Below are 8495 nucleotides of genomic sequence, written 5' to 3' on the forward strand. Positions count from 1 at the left end.
GTTGCAGCTCTATAAAACTTTGGTTAGACTGCACTTGGAATACTGCGTCCAGTTCAGGAAAGATGTGGATGCTTTGTAGAGGGTTTAGAGGAGGTTTACCAGAATGCTGCCTGTACTGGAGGGCTTGTCTTATGAGGAGAGGTTGACTGAGCTCGGACCTTTTTCATTGGAGAAAAGGAGGAGAAGAGGGGACCTAATTGAGGTATACAAGGTAATGAGAGGCATAGATAGAGTCGATAGCCAGAGACTATTTCCCAGGGCAGAAATGACTAACATGAGCGGTCATAGTTTTAAGCTGGTTGGAGGAAAGTATAGAGGGGATGTCAGAGGCGGGTTCTTTACACAGAGAGTTGTGAGAGCATGGAATGCGTTGCCAGCAGCAGTTGTAGAGGCAGGGTCATTGGGGACATTTAAGAGATTCCTGGACATGCATATGGTCACAGAAATGTAAGGGTGCATACTTGAGGATCAGTGGTCGGCACAACATAGTGGGCTGAAGGGCCTGTTCTGTGCTGTACTGTTCTATGTTTAAATCTCCCTAATGTGGCTGAGTTGACTATATTGGCAGGTAGGGCATTCCACACCCTTACCACTCTCTGTGTAAAGAACCTGCCTCTGACATCTGTCTTAAATCTATCACCCCTCAATTTGTAGTTATGCCCCCCTCGTAAAAGCTGACCTCAACTATTGTCAAACATCGTTCCCCTTTCATAAATCTGTGTTGACTTTGTGGAACCCTATATTTACTTTGTAAATGTCCAGTTATCACATAATTGACTTCAGCATTTCCCTGCTACTGATGTTAGGCTCATCAGGAATCAAGGAGGAATATTTCTCTATTGTGTCTGGAAAAGCCTATGTTTGCGCTCATGCACACACACATGAGTGTTTCAGTGCACTGACTGGGGTAAGACCTTCAATCAGTTGTACAACCTAAAAAACTGTGGCAGTTACAGTGAGCAGAGGCTGCGTACATGCTCTGTGTGAGGATGAGGCTTTCACCCATCATCAAGGGTGGAATGACACGAGCAGGCGCACACACCGGAGAAAATGTGGGGACTGTGGGAAGAGATTCCATTCCCCGTCTGGGCCGGAAACTCCTCAAGCACTGCTGCACTGCGCTGAGGCTGCTTACCTGGGAAGGAACTCGCCCGGCCGTCCAGCCCCGCTGACACACAAGCACAGGTACACCGGAGAGGGACCACGTTCCTGTGTCAGAAGGGATTCGCTCAGCCCTCCATCCTGTGGAGGCCTCAGTGAGTCCACAGCAGGCAGAGGCTGTTGACCTCTTCATCAACTATGGTGAGTTCACAAATGATCACCATGTTACAATTTGGCAAGAAGTGATCAACTGAGTCCCTTCCGTTCAACCTCCTCCGTGGGTCACAACAAAGGTCTCAGTTCCTTTTGCTTGCTGCCGTACCCCTCTCTGATTGAAAATGAGATGTACTCTGCTTGGCTGTAATAAGGAACCAATCAATGCAATTCACAAGTCAAACAAAGAGCAAATCTATTACCTGTGAAAGCTAATTTTAAAAAACACTTGGTGTTAAGTGTGGAGCCTTTGTTCAGTCACTTGTGCCCACATACATACAGGTACGCAGAGAAATGGTGTCTAATGTAAAGGAAGATGAAAGAACATAATGTTTGAATGTGGTTGTTTTGAGGTTTCACCTGAACCCGTGTGGTTTTGCTTGTTTCTTGGATGAGGTCAGTCGGGGCCAAATTCATTCATAATCAATTTTCTCTAAAGCGCGAATCACCTTTTTTTTTTAAACATGGGCACTAATTCCAAAGGGAGAGAAAGTTCTTAGACTGGATGTTAGTGTAATTTTTTTTCAATTCATTTGTAGGACTTGGGCATCACGATAGCCCATCCCTATTTATTAGAATGAATGAATGCATCCCTACAGTGTGGAAACTTCGGTCCAACAAGTCCACACCGACCTTCCGAAGAGTATCCCACCCAAACGCATTCCTCCTCATTTCCCCCTGCCTAATGCACTAACCTACACATCCCTGAATACTATGGGGCAATTTACCACGACCCTAACACAGCCAGAGACCCGAGTTCAATTCCCGCCTCAAGCGACTGACTGTGTGAAGTTTGCACGTTCTCCCCGTGTCTGCGTGGGTTTCCTCCGGGTGCTCCGGTTTCCTCCCACAGTCCAAAGATGTGCAGGTCAGGTGAATCGAACCTGGGTTCCTGGTGCTGTGAGGCAGCAGTGCTAACCACTGAGCCACCGGGCCACCCCTTAGAAGGTGGGGGTGAGCTGCCTTGTTGAATCGCTGCAGTCCACTTGCTGTGGGTTGACCCACAATACCGGTAGGAAGGGATCGTCCGGTTTCTATTCTTTGTTGTGACTTTCTAGCGATTGATACAAGCGAGTGGCTTGCTAGGCCATTTCAGAGGGCAGTTGAGAGTCAGCCGCATTGCTGTGACCCTGGAGTCACGTGTAGGCCAGACCAGGTAAGGATGGCAGTTTCCTTCCCTAGAGGACATTGGTGAACCAGATGGGTTTTTCACACCATTGACAATGGATTCATGGCCATCAGTCAACTCTTAATTCCAGATTTTGTTCTAATTGAGTTCAAATTCCACCATCTGTCGTAGTTTCTGGATTAATAGACAAGCAATAATACCACTAGGCCATCATCTCCCCAACCAAATCCCTGAATGTTATTCAATTTTTTTTTAAAAAAACCTCTTTCTTGAGCAAAACCCACAGGCTCATAATCAGGGTTACCTGCAGGAGACCCAATTTTGTGTCATAGCTACTTATTTGACACCTATTCAAATGCCTTGTGAAAATCTAACCCCACTCTGGACAAGACTTGTTTATGTTCAACCATTCAACGTGATTCGGAGTTCATTCCCACGAAAGTCAGCTGGAAGGAAATTCAACTGGTTCCTTCCAAAAAAAGAGAGAGGGCATTTTCTCAAAAGGGAGTAACTCGCAGGGCAACACAATTCATTGGATTCCTCTTCCAAAGGGAAAGCATGAGCGCAATGGGGTGAATGGCCTATTTTCAAGCACATTTAAAGGGGTGGGAAGGATCATCTTGAGTTGTGGAATGATGTATTAACAAAAGCAGGGCCTCCTCTGTATGACCCATTTTAAGCCTGAAATACACCCCCCACCAACCCCTCTCACATTCTCTGAAATATCAGGTGGAATTTAACACAGAGAAGGGTTCAGAAAAGATTTACAAGGATGTTGCCAGGGTTGGAAGGTTTGAGCTGCAGGGGGAAGCTGAATAGGCTGGGGTTGTTTTCCATGGAATGTCAGAGGCTATGGGGTGACCGTATAGAGGTTTATAAAATCATGAGGGGCATGGATAGGGTGAGTGAATAGCCAAGTTCTTTTCCCTGGCGTGGGGGAGTTCAGAACCAGACGGCATGTGTTTAAGTTGAATCATTGAATCCCTACAATGTGGAAACAGGCCATTTAACTCAAAAAGCCCACACCAATCCTCCTAAGAGTAACCCTCCCAGACCCAGTCCCCTATTCATCTATATTTACCCCTGACTAACCTACACATCCCAGAACATTATGGGGCAATTTAGCATAGCCAATTCACCTGACCGGCACATCTTTGGATTGTGGGAGGAAACCGGAGCACCCGGAGGAAACCCACACAGACACAGGGGAGAATGTGCGAACTCCACACAGGCAGTCGCTCGAGGCTGGGATCGAATCTGGGTCCTTGGTGCTGTGAGGCAGCAGTGCTAGCCACTGAGCCAACATGCTAAGCTGAGAAAGGAAAGATTTAACAGGGACATAAGAGGCTACCTTTTCACGCAGAGGGTGGTGTGGGTATGTGAGAGAGAGATGAGCTGCAAGAGGCGTTGGTGGAGGCCAGTCCAATCACAAAATTTAAAAAGCATCTGGATCGATATATGAAAAGGAAAGCTTTAATGAGATTGCTGGCAAATGGGACTAGATTAATTTAGGTTATCTTGTCGGCATGAACAAGTTGTGCAGAAGGGTCTGTTTCCAAGCTATGCATCTATAAGAGTAAGTGTGATCAGATTTGATTTCACAGAAGGACGAGGGTGAGGCAATACAGATCGAATGCAAAGTTCTAAAAAGTGATTAGGGACAGAGGAACCTCGGAATTCAGGTGCAGAGATTGGTAAAGATTGCAGAATAACTGTGTAGAATTAACAAAGCAGATAGGAAATTTGGATTCAGAAATGGAGACATCAAGGACCCTGGCAGTGAAGTTCTGATGAATATTTCTAAAAGCTCCAGTTAATTCACAATTAGAGTATTGTATCCAGATCTGGTCATCACATGTTCATAACAATGTGGAGGTCCCTGTCAGTGGAGAGGAGATCCAGGAGAAAGGATCCAGGGATGAGGTAGATGATAAACAAGGTTAAAAGAAGGAGCTGAGGATGTTCTCCTTGAAGTAATAAAGGTTGAGGGGAGATTAGTAAGAGATGAAGATGATTCTGGCTCCGGTTTCCTCCCACAATCCAAAAATGTGCAGGTTAGGTGAATCGGCCATGCTAAATTGCCTGTAGTGTTAGATGAAGGGATAAATGTAGGGGAATGAGTCTGGGTGGGTTGTGCTTCGGCGGGTCAGTGTGGACTTGTTGGGCCGAAGGGCCTGTTTCCACACTGTAAGTAATTAAAAAATCTAGAACAAAGCTGGAAACCCAGTAGTGGACAGTCATGCCCAACTGGAGACTTTGTCTTAGCTTCTCTCAGATGCTGCCAGACCTGATGAGTATGTCCAACAGATAACAGAGTTGGTCAGCAAGCACAAAGGGCGCTGGGTGAGCGGAAAGCACACAGACAGAAGAGTTTTGAACGATCTTGGGCATCCGGGAGAGACGCCGAGCAGGAGCTGTATTGCAACGGGCAAGTCGAAAGGTAGCACGAGTGTTGATGAGGAGCTGTGATTGGCTGGTGATGGATGACATTCTGGAGATATCTGGGACTATTATTAGGATTATGTAAGAGTCAGAAGCTCAATTTGTGATTAAATATGAGATCAAGAATGTGAACTGTGTGATTCAAAGGAGAGGGGGTGGGGGGTCAATTGGTGATTAGAATTTGTAGCGATGACTCAAGACAATGGTTTTCATCTCCCCCAGTTTGTAAATGGAGAACATTTCCTGTCTTCTAATATTGGACGTGGGATAATCAGTCTGATAACTTGATAACATCGAACCTCAACTAGCCACCAAAAGACATGACCCATTATCACTAGTTTCTATACATACAGACAAAGGACACCACTTGGACTGAGACAACACACACATCCTAGAAACAAAGACATGAACGAGAATTCCTAGAGGCATGGCATTCTAACCAGAACTCCATCTATAAACACAGTGATTTAGATCCCATCTCCCTTCCCTTGAAAAAAAGAATTGGAAATGACATCACCCACCTTAAAAAACCAAGGCCTATAAATAGAGTGGCAGGACATACCACCAGTGCTTCACCGGAGTCTCTCACTGATGTTGTTACCTAGTCATGGTGACAAAACATCTGAAAACAAACCTTCCAGCTCAGCGAGCTAACTGGCAGACTGATTTGATTATTGTCACATAGCAAATACATTGAAAAGTACTGATTTGTATGCAAATCAGACAAACCAAACCTTACACAAGTACGTCAAGGTTACAGGACAGAATTCAGAATATCACCACGACAGAAAAGATGCAGAGAAAGTCAACTCCAATACCTGAGAGATCCATTCGTAAGTCTGTGAACAGCAGGGAAGAATTTGTTGGTGTGGTTTTCCAAACTTTTGTGGAAGGTGGCACAGAGTATGATCAGGGTCGGACAGGTCTTTGATGATGTTCGTTGCTTTCATAGAACATTCCAGCGCAGTACAGACCCTTCAGCCCTCGATATTGCACCGACCTGTGAAACCAATCTGAAGCCCTTCTAACCTGCACTATTCGATTCTTGTCCATATACCTATCCAATGACCATTTAAATGCCCTTAAAGTTGGCGAGTCTAGTACTGTTGCAGGCAGTGTGTTGCATGCCCCTACTTTCCCAAGGCAGTGGGAGGTATAGATGAAGTCATAGAGATGTACAGCACAGAAACAGACCCTTCGGTCCATGCCGACCAGATATCCCAATCCAATCTAGTCCCACCTGCCAGCACCCAGCCCATATCCCTCCAAACCCTTCCTATTCATATACCCATCCAAATGCCTCTTAAATGTTGCAATTGTACCAGCCTCCATCAGTTCCTTGGGCAGCTCATTCCATATCCATACCACTCTCTGTGTGAAAGAGTTGCCCCGTAGGTGTCATTTATATTTTTCCCCATGGAAGGGAGGCTGGTTTTTGTGATGGACTGGGCAGCATTCACAACTCTCTGTGACCTCTTGTGGCCTTGGGTGCAGACATTGCCAAACCAAGCTGTGATACATCCGGATGGCAAGCTTTCTATGGTGCGTGTATCCAAATTGGTAAGAGTCATTGTGGACATGCTGAATTTCCCTCGGTTTTGGTGTGCTATCTTGACTGTGGCGTTGATGTCAATGGGCCAGGGTACATGACTGATGATACTTACAGCCAGAAACGTGATGCTTTCGACTACCTCAACCTCAGCACCTTCGATACAGACAGGGGTCGTGTCCTCCACTCCACTCCACTTCCACGACCAGCTCCTTTGTTTTGCGGACATCAAAGTAGACCACGCCACTAAGCTCTCTGCCTTCTCCTGCACCCTGTGTCGTTGGTATTTGAGGTCTGACCCAATACGGTGGTGCATTAGCAAATTTGTAAATGGAGTTAGAGCCGAATTTGACCACACATGGTCAGACGCATGAGGAGTGCAGTAAGTGGGCTGAGTACGCAGTATGGCAGCACGCCAGTGTGGAGGATCAGTGCAGAGGAGTTGTCGGGTGCCCGTCCTTACTAATTGTGGTCTGGAAGTTGAGAATCCAGTTGCAGAGAGGGGAGCAGAGCCCGAGGTCTCGGAGTTTGGAGATGAGTTTGGCTGGAACTGGGGTGTTGAAGGCAGAGCTAAAATCACTAAATAGGAGTCTATTTAGCAACTGCAGAGGATGTAGAGGGACGACACTGAGTTGGAACTGGGTTTCATCAGTGTACATGTGAAAACTAGTGCAGGGGATTCTAAATAATGTCATCTAGTAACAGGAGGAGCCAAGAATCGGGGGACACCAATTTCGAGGTCTATGGGAGAAAGGGAGGTGTGCTGTAGTTCATTCCGATGGTGTAATGGAGAACATTTCCTCCCCCCTCAGGAGGGGAAATGATCTGGATTTCAAGGAGGCACCTTCAATAAGGGTGTTCAAAGGTCAGACGGGAGGAAGTATAGAGGGTGGTTTTACTCAGTGAGTCAATGAAAGGGAGCGAAGCAGCAGAGACAGCCAGTGAGATGATCTCACTCTCAGTGAGAAGGATGCTCCACAATCTCCTGACACTTGTCACTCTTGGTGAAGATGGAGAGGACGGGGGAGAGGGACAGCCCCTCAAAATGAACCTTGTTCAGGACGAACATGTCAGCGACATTAAAAAGATTTGCCACACTGTGCTGAATTACAAAGCTGATTCAGTCATCTCGAGAACATTGACAACTAAAACCAAGCTGAGGTTTATTAACCAATAAACATGGTTCAGTCCTGGATTTGACGATGAGCAAAGTCCAGCTCCTGTAGTTACGCAGTGCTGACTTAGCAAGAGGCTGTTCTGAGTGTATGCCATCCCCGACTCAGTGCAGGTGAACAGCCTCACCCCAGTGGGTATTCTCTGGTGTACCGTGACCTCAGACAATGGGTCCTTTCCCACAATGACTGCATCGGAGATTGGGGAGCAAGGTTAGATCTCATGGAATACAGGGACAACTAGCCATTTGGATACAGAACTGGCTCAAAGGTGGAAGACAGAGGATGGTGATGGAGGGTTGTTATTCAGACTGGAGGCCTGTGACCAGTAGAGTGCCACAAGGATCGGTGCTGGACCCCCTACTTTTTGAAATTTACTTAAATGATTTGGATGTGAGCATAAGAGGTAGAGTTAGTAAATTTGCAGATGACACTAAAATTGGAGATGTAGTAGACAGCGAAGAGGGTTGCCTCAGATTACAACAGGATCTGGACCAGATGGGCCAATGGGCTGAGAAGTGGCAGGTGGAGTTTAGCTCAGATGAATGTGAGGTGCTGCATTTTGGGAAAGTAAATCTTTGCAGGACTTATACACTTAATGGTAAGGTCCTAGGGAGTGTTGCTGAACAATGAACCTGTACTCCAAGGTCTCTTAGTTCCTTAAAGTGGAGTCATAGATAGATAGGATAGTGAAGAAGGCGTTTGGTATGCTTTCTTTTATTGGTCAGAGTATTGAGTACAGGAGTCGGGAGGTCATGTTGCGGCTGCACAGGACATTGGTTAGGCCACTGTTGGAATATTGCGTGCAATTCTAATCTCCTTCCTATCGGAAAGATGTTGTGAAACTTGAAAGGGTTCAGAAAAGATTTACAAGGATGTTGCCAGGGTT

The sequence above is a fragment of the Chiloscyllium plagiosum genome, chromosome 44 (genome assembly GCF_004010195.1).
Source record: "Chiloscyllium plagiosum isolate BGI_BamShark_2017 chromosome 44, ASM401019v2, whole genome shotgun sequence".
Classification (NCBI taxonomy): Eukaryota; Metazoa; Chordata; class Chondrichthyes; order Orectolobiformes; family Hemiscylliidae; genus Chiloscyllium; species Chiloscyllium plagiosum.